This window comes from Indicator indicator, chromosome 14 (genome assembly GCF_027791375.1).
Source record: "Indicator indicator isolate 239-I01 chromosome 14, UM_Iind_1.1, whole genome shotgun sequence".
Classification (NCBI taxonomy): domain Eukaryota; kingdom Metazoa; phylum Chordata; class Aves; order Piciformes; family Indicatoridae; genus Indicator; species Indicator indicator.
This window is the reverse complement of record NC_072023.1, coordinates 488,842-495,479: the sequence shown is the minus strand read 5'-3', so window position 1 is coordinate 495,479 and position 6,638 is coordinate 488,842.

Here is a 6,638-nt window from a genome sequence, read left to right as displayed (position 1 = left end):
CACCGTGGCCACTAAAGCAGGTGGCTGGGCTCAGAACACCACATTTTTGTGAAGGTGAAAGCTTCCTTGTGCTTTGTTGCCTTTTTGCTGACACGAGACAGATGTTCAGCTCAGACAGGAGCTGCCTATGGCCTGGAAGGGAGAGGAGCAGTTGGCATCTTAGTGCTTTACCCTTCCTGCAGAATCAAACTTAACTCAAGTGTAGCTTATGCCAGCCTTGCCCTTTTGCCATCTTCGTCTTTCTAAATCAAAAATGGGAAGCATTTCAGTGTCTCCCTCGGGTTTAATGCCTGCACATTGCACAGATCCATGTCATCTGTCAGTGCCTCATTCCCAGGCTCCTGCCTGTTCTCACAGTGGTTCTGCTCCCACAGGCAGCCAAGGCTCAAGGCTCACCTGTGAGCAAACTGCTATTTCTGCTCAGACAGGGGCGTGGCTCTGGCACAGGGTTAATGCTGCTGTGCCACACACTCACCTTCTCCTGGTCCCAAGCATTCCAAGACTGTTCCCAATATAGGAGTCCTTTTAATTATTGCTTTATTAGATGGTAATCACAGAGCCAGGCAAGCCAAGGAAGCCTAATGAGGTGAGAATCCAGACAGGTAACAACCACATCCTGCTAGGAAATGATGCTTTCTAGGTTAAGTTTTCAAAGGGAAGAGAAATCCTTTCTGCAGGGCCATTTCCCAGGAAAAACACGGGTGGGGTTTGTGTTTATTTTCAAACAGAAATTAAGTTTCTCTTCCAAGCAAAGGAAACCACATTTCTAGGGTAAAAAACAAACCAACCAACCAACCAACCTAGTGCTGTGGCCTTTTTTTTTTTAAACACTGAGCATCACCTTGCCAGTGCCAGCAGAGGGGCTGCAGAGCAGACTGACCTGGGCCTGGCCCTCCTTGTGCCCTGCTTGGCTGGGTCCTGTCCCAGCAGCAGGGTGCCTGAGGGCGAGAGCAGCTCCTTTGGTTTGCCTGAGCTCTATGAATGAGTCAAGCCACACATTGCACACAACAGTATCAGGTAACAACCCTCACAATGAAGGTCTGAGTCATCCCTCCCACACCAGACACTCACTGCTTTTGTCAGATGACTGGGAGGGGAGTGACAAATGGGGATTGTTTATATCTGCGTATTATATATGTATAAATTCAATGCATCTGATATTTCCTAAGGGACTCAAGCTGTCAGCTAAGCACAAGCGTGATCCTTACATCAGTTGCTGGAAGAGAATCCATATCACCAGAAGTCAGAAAAAACAGAGGCAATTCTTCCCCTGGAGCTGGCAAAGGAAAACTATCCTTAGGAAATGCAAATTCAAGTGCAACTGTAACAACTCTGCTGCTGCTGCTGCATTCAGCTTACAGGAAGGGCAGGAGGCAAAGCAGTTCCTCTGTGCTCCATCCCACGGCCAAGAGTCACTCAGGTTTCTGCTTTATCTCCAATAGATTGCAAGAAGACTCCTCTAGAAACTTGAAAATCACCAAAAATAGCCCCAAACCCTTGTGCTACAGCCACCTTCCTTGGGTGTCACTGAGATTCTTTATCACAGAGTGGTGTGGACCTCCAGAGGTCATCCAGCCCAACCCCCCTGCAGTCAGCAGGGACAGCCTGCACTGGATCAGGTTGCCCAGAGCCTTGTCCAGCCTCACCTTGAATATCTTCAGGGATGGGGCTTCACCTACCTCTCTGGACAACCTGTTGCAGTGTTCCAGCAGCCTCCTGGCGCTGAACTTGTTCCTCACATCCAATCTCAATCTGCTCTGCTCTCATTTCAAACCATTGCCCCTGGTCCTGTCACTGCAGGCCTCTAGGAACAGTCCCTCTGCAGCCCTCTCTTTCCTCTCTGTCAGTAAAGACACAGGGAGCAGAGACTCCAAAGAGAGTTTGTGATGTGGGGCAGCAGCCACCCCCAAGCCCCTGCTGCTCTTTGGACAGGACTCCAGAGGCACAGACCCAGAGCAGCCCCTGACTTCCCTCCAGGAGGGCACCTGCCAGGATGAGTCAGGGAGCACTGCTGCAGCTCACACACTTATCACACAGGCAGGACTCTGACAACTTCTCTGTTTCCTGCCTTCTTTGGACTCTTCAATAAAATGCACAGCAGAGATTGTACTAAAAGGAGGGCATGGACAAGGGCTTACAGCTCAGGTTTTACAGCCTCAGCTTGGACTCAGACTCATGGAATGGGTTGGGTTGAAAGGGACCTTACAGACCACCCAGTTCCAACCCCCTGCCATAGGCAGGGACACCTTGAGCACAGGCTGCTCAAGGCCTCATCCAGCCTGGCCTTGAACACCTCCAGGGAGGAAGCATCCACAGCCTCCCTGGGCAGCCTGTGCCAGTGACTCCCCACCTTCTCTGTAGATCTTTTGCCTGCACCCAGCATGGTGCTTTTTGTTTCCACAACTTTCTGCTTCCACGCAGGATTGTGACCCTGGGAGCACACAGAGACAGTCCCTTGTGCTGTGCTGAGGGTGATGCTCATTGCAGCTCATTTCAGCCAGGAAGGTTCCTCTTACAACAGGGGCAGAGAAAGAGACATCTCAAAGCCAGGATTCCTCTCACCCTTGAGATGATTGCAGGCAGCCAAGCTGGATCACTCCCTGGAGAGCTCAGACCCTCTCCACACAGCCTAGCTGCCTATTTTCACTTGTGTCTACCTCCCAGACTTTTAACTCTGCTCTAATTAAGCTCTTTAATATCTGGGTGTGGCACTGAGCCCCTCTAGGAGCATAAATCACAAACCAGTAACGGTGCCCAGCAGCTGCTGCACAGTGGAGGCTCAGCTATTTATTTCTGCAGCAGATGGACTCAGCTCAGCTCTGCAGCAGCAGGGGTGGGCAACAGAGGACTTGGCCTCACAGCTTCCACAGGGATTTGCTGGCACTCAGGGAGTTTGAAAGGTTGGGAAATGTAGCTCACTGGCTGGCAAGGGGGAGAAGCTCAGGCCAGCTTTCACACTCAGTGTCTCCCATGCTTACAATTCCTCTTGCTCCTGTTCTTGACCATTTGTTTCCCTGCTCCCAGAACCATTTGAGCCTCCAGCTGTGGCTGATGTCTGCTACATCTTCTCAAAGCATTGCAGCTGGGCTGCATGGCATTGGATTGCTCTCCTCAAGGACAGAGGCAGCTCCCACAGTTCCTCTCTCCTGCCAGGCTGCATCTCCCAGTGCCCACATCAGGGTAGCCAAGCTGGGGAAGGGTCTGGAGAAGAGGGCTGGGGAGGAGCAGCTGAGGGAGCTGGGGGTGTTCAGCCTGGAGAAGAGGAGGCTGAGGGGAGACCTCATTACTCTCTACAGCTCCCTGAGAGGAGGCTGCAGTGAGGTGGGGGTTGGGCTCTGCTCCCTAACATCAGCTGAGAAGGAGGGGAACTGGCCTGGAACTGTGCCAGGGGAGGGTTAGGTTGGAGAGGAGGAACAATTGCTTTGCTGTAAGAGTGGTCAGGGACTAGCACAGGCTGCCCAGGGAGGTGGTGGAGTCCCCATGCCTGGAGGTGTTCCAGAACCATGTGGCCGTGGTGCTGGGGACCATGGTTTGGTGTCCATGGTGGTGCTGGGTTGCTGGTTCGACTGGATGAGCTCAGAGCCTTTTCAACCTTAATGATTCTCTGGCTTTCTTGGATGATTAATGAAGCTCTGGCTTGTTGCAACTTGTTAGAATCCAGCACTGCTACTATGTTTTCTACCTCCCCTTTCAGCTTCCTCCAGCAGCAAGCAGAGGGAGCAGGGGCTAGGTGGCTGTGTGCTGCTCTAGCTGGCACTAGAAAATTTTCCCCAGGCTGGCTGACTTTGGTGTCTACTGCTGCACTGGAAAGCCACTCTGAGGCTGAAGAACACCTCTGTCTTCTCAAAGAAACAGAGTGGGACTCCTAGTGCCTGGAGACCAGAACTGTGCCACCAGAGCTCTGAGGGTATCACTGGGGAATGGGTCTGGCCTCTTCCATGGTGGGGCTGGGAAGGGGCTGGAAGTTGGCAGGTTGGAATGAGCCAGAGGTGATGCACTTGATGGGTACTGTTATGAGGACACAGCCTGCAGAGGATGTCCTGCTAAACCCTGCAGGAGCTGTGGTAGCTGGAGCAGAGCTGACAGTGCTGCCTGCAGTCCTCACTGAGCTCAGAGTCAGCCTGCATGAACGTGGCTCAGTAAGACACTGAGGTACCTCAGGTTGGAAGGGACCTCAAAGTTCATCCAGTGCCAGCCCCCTGCCATGGACACCTCCTACCAGCCCAGCTTGCTCAAGGCCTCATCCAGCCTGGCCTTGAACACATCCAGGATTGGGACCTCCACAGCCTCCCTGGGCAACCTGTTCCAGTGTCTCCCACCCTCACTGCAAAGAATTTCTTCCTCATCTCCAGCCTCAGGCTCCCCTCTTCCAGCTCAAAGCCATTCCCTCTCATCCTGTCACTCCCAGCCCTTGTCAAGCCCTCCCCTGCTTTCTTGTAGCCCCTTCAGGTACTGGATGCTGCTCTAAGGTCTCTCAGACCCTTCTCTTCTCCATGCCCAACAGCATGCTCAGCACCCCTTTGCCAGGGGTTCTCAGCAGCAGTTCCCTGCACTCTTTCCAGCACAGGTTTCTGAGGGCTGGAGCGCTCAAAACATATTCAGCTCTTTGCTTTCACCAAAAAGTTTTAGCAGGCAAACGTTTTAGTCCCAGCAGGGGAATTGTTTCTGCCTGGTATCTGACAGACAAAGACCTTTAGGTTGCTTCTAAATTAGAAATAGACAAGAGAATGAGCAGCCCCAGGATCTCAGAGGGCTTGTTAGCTCCCTTCCTGTGCCAGGGAGAGCAGCTATCAGCTCCCTGCAGCCTGGCACTCAATTCCCTCCTGGGCCTCCCAGTATTTCAGGAGTCTAAGCTCCAGGAGAGTTTCACTGTAAGAAATGGTTTGGAGTGACTCTGAGTGGCAGGAGCTGGAGACTCACAGAGGGCTGGGACAGACAACTGCTGAATCATTGATATGAACAATGTTTGACCACAGGGGTAAGAGGAGATAGCTGACCAGATCCCACCTGCTCCATGCCTCCGGATGCATCCAGAGACTGACAGCCTGAGTGCCTGCAGCAGGCTCACACTGCCCTCAGGACACCTGGGGCTTCCAGCCTGGACAAGGCTCCAAGGAGACCTCAGAGCAGCCTTCCAGTACCTGAATGGGCTCCAGGAGAGCTAGGGAGGGACTTGGGACAAGGGCTGGGGTGACAGGACGAGGGACAATGGCTTTGAGCTGGGAGAGGGGAGACTGAGACTGGAGATGAGGGAAGAAATTCTGTACAGTGAGGGTGGGGAGAGACTGGCACAGGTTGCCCAAGGAGGGCATGGATGAGTTTGGATGAGGCCTTGAGCAACCTGGGCTGGTGGGAGGTGCCCTGCCCATGGCAAGGGGTTGGAGCTGGATGATATTTAAGGTCTCTCACGCTTGGTCTGGTTGAACTTCATGAGGCTGGCTTGGGCCCACCTCTCCAGCCTGACCAAGTCCCTCTGGATGGTTCCCTTCCCTCCAGGGTGCCAACTGCACCACACAGCTTGGTGTCATCCCCAAGGGTGCATCTGTTCATTGCTGATTCTTTCCCTTTTGCCTTCAGTGGCCTGAGCAGGACCAGCCTTAGCAGCAGGGCTGCCTCTTTTTGCATCACTGCATTTGCAGCAGGAGGATCCCACAGGCCTGATGAGAGATTAGCTGAAATCTGCTGCCTGGGTCCCAGCCCCAGTGCCATTACAACACTGCTTGAGGTTTATCAAAAGAATTTGCTGCTCCTTTGTAGTGGCAGTTTGGGTGCTAATGTCAGCTCCCCACTGTGTGAAGCAGCAATAGAGGTAAATTCAATTTTGCATGCCCAGAGGCACAGCCTTGCACACTCCTGTCTGGCACTAATCAGTTACTCCTTCATCAATTTCATTGGCCTCAGCCATCTCCACACACTTTACCCTTCAAACCCTCACCCCAGCTCACCTTTCTGAAGGCAGCAGGCAGTTAGAAACAGGGGGGGGGGAAACATTTCATTGCTATCTAAGAAACACAGATAGGCTTTGTACCTCATCTGCCTGCCAGTCTTACACAGAACAGCCTAAGGGGGGCTGCAGGACAGCTGGGGATGGACTTTTGCCAAGGGCTGGGAGTGCCAGGATGAGGGAACAATGGCTTTGAGCAGGGAGAGGGCAGACTGAGACTGGAGAGGAAGAGGGGAGGGTAGTGAGACACTGGCACAGGTTGCCCAGGGAGGCTGTGATGTCCTCTCTCTGGAGGTGTTCAAGGCCAGGCTGGATGGGAGGTGTCCCTGCCCATGGCAGGGGGCTGGAACTGGATGAGCTTTGGGGGTCCCTTCCAACCCAAACCATTCCAGGAATCTCCGAGTCATCTATGAGGTCTTCTCCAACCCAAAGCACTCTATGGTCCTCTGACTCCTGTGGATGCAAACTTCTGCTTTCTGCTCTGTTTTGCCACCCCAGTGCATACTGCTGGCTGTGTGCTGTGAAGCTCTCTGCTCACCTTGCAGTGTTGAGTGCTGCTAGTGGAGCTGGTGGAGCAGAGCCATAACCATAACCAGGAGGAGGGCAATGTGTGACTGCTGCCAGCCAGCAGCCCAGGCTTTAAGTGTGGGAACCCAGGTCATCATTTTCCCTTCCAAGGAAAGCCATGGCTATC